Here is a 1,427-nt window from a genome sequence, read left to right as displayed (position 1 = left end):
TATAAACTACCTTTTAGGTATGTACATGTAGGCTGTTTAGGTGAGATTATCCCTGCCTTTTGTCCACCAGATGCCAGGAGCCAGCCTTATCATCTGGACTACTTAAAGACACCCTCAGGATCAGTTAACCTTTGTTCTCCCTTTGACCCTCCATCCTCTTTCTTCTACTCCTCCTCCTCTCCTTCCCTCCCTCCCACTCCCCCCTTTTCTTTCTTTTGACAGGGCCTCACTATGTAATCTGGACTGGCCTCTGTAGGTCTAGAACATTCTTAATTGCACTTAATACTCTTCCTTCATCCATCCCATCAGACCAAGGCAGCTATAAATCTTCTTTTCTATAATGCAATTATTCTGTACCCTTCAAGAATGAAATCATACTTCTTTAGTTTTTGTGTATCCATTTAATTAATTAATTAATTAAAATTAGATACCAGGAATCAAATTTAGGATCTTGCTTTTGCCAGGCAAGGCACTTATGCCACTGAGCTATATCCCCAACCAGCCTTTGGTTTTGGGTTTCTTTTACTTAATGTAATATTTTCAAGCCTGATTCATACTGCATGTCGGTACTACATTCCTTTCTATTACCAAATAGTAGTCTGTTGTGTGAATTTACTGTTCCCTTATCCATCCAATAGATGATGGACATTTGGGTTGCTTCTAATTTTGACTACTGTGACGTTTGTTTGTTTGTTTGTTTGTTTGTTTGTTTGTTTGCTTCCCCATACTTTTATTGAGAAACAAATAGCAATGAGACAGTTTCAAACCAAATTGGTAAGACAGTTTCAACAATCAACACATCACATACATTCTTGCTAGTGTACTGTGACTGTTGCTGCCATAAATATTCATATACAGGGTTTTTTTTTTTGGTTTTGGTTTTGGTTTTTTGTGGCCTGAAGTGTCCTTGAGGGCATTTTCTGGTTTCCTGTGAGAAACTGGGTTCAAACCAGAGCATCTTGAGCCTGAATGCTTTGTTTAAGCAGACACTTAAACAACTGAGCTGATGGGCAGGCCCCCCATATATAGGTTTTTATGTAGACATGATTTTTATTTCTCTTAGATATTTACTGAGGAATAGGAATTACTGGATCATATGTTTGTGTTTATCCATTTGAGAAACTGCCAAACTGTTTTCCATGGCAGCCATGCTGCTTACATTTCCTACCAACTACAGTTTTTCCAAATTTATCTTTGTTTATACTTGCTATTTTCTCTTTGATTATAGACATACAGTAATGAGTTGAAAGTCAAGTTTTATCATGGTTTTATTTGCTGATTAGTTTGCTTTTTTTGTGCTTTTTTTTTTTTTTTTTACTGGGGATTGAACTCAGGCCCTTGTGCTTGCCAGGAAGTGCTTATTCCACTGAGCCATCTCCCCAGCCCTGTTTCTTTCTTTCTTTCTCCCCCCTCCCCCTTTCCTTTTT

At 38.0% G+C, this 1,427-nt stretch overlaps 1 protein-coding gene across 1 annotated transcript in view; it reads left to right on the top strand.

The window, feature by feature from the left end:
• Positions 1-1,427, top strand: part of Ube2l3 (ubiquitin conjugating enzyme E2 L3) — a 74,829-nt gene that overhangs the window by 44,527 nt on the left and 28,875 nt on the right. The window lies entirely within an intron of this gene.

This window comes from Octodon degus, unplaced genomic scaffold (assembly GCF_000260255.1).
Source record: "Octodon degus isolate 3935 unplaced genomic scaffold, OctDeg1.0 scaffold00021, whole genome shotgun sequence".
Taxonomy (NCBI): domain Eukaryota; kingdom Metazoa; phylum Chordata; class Mammalia; order Rodentia; family Octodontidae; genus Octodon; species Octodon degus.
The sequence above is the reverse complement of the archived record's forward strand: the minus strand, read 5'-3'. Positions and strand labels throughout refer to the sequence as shown.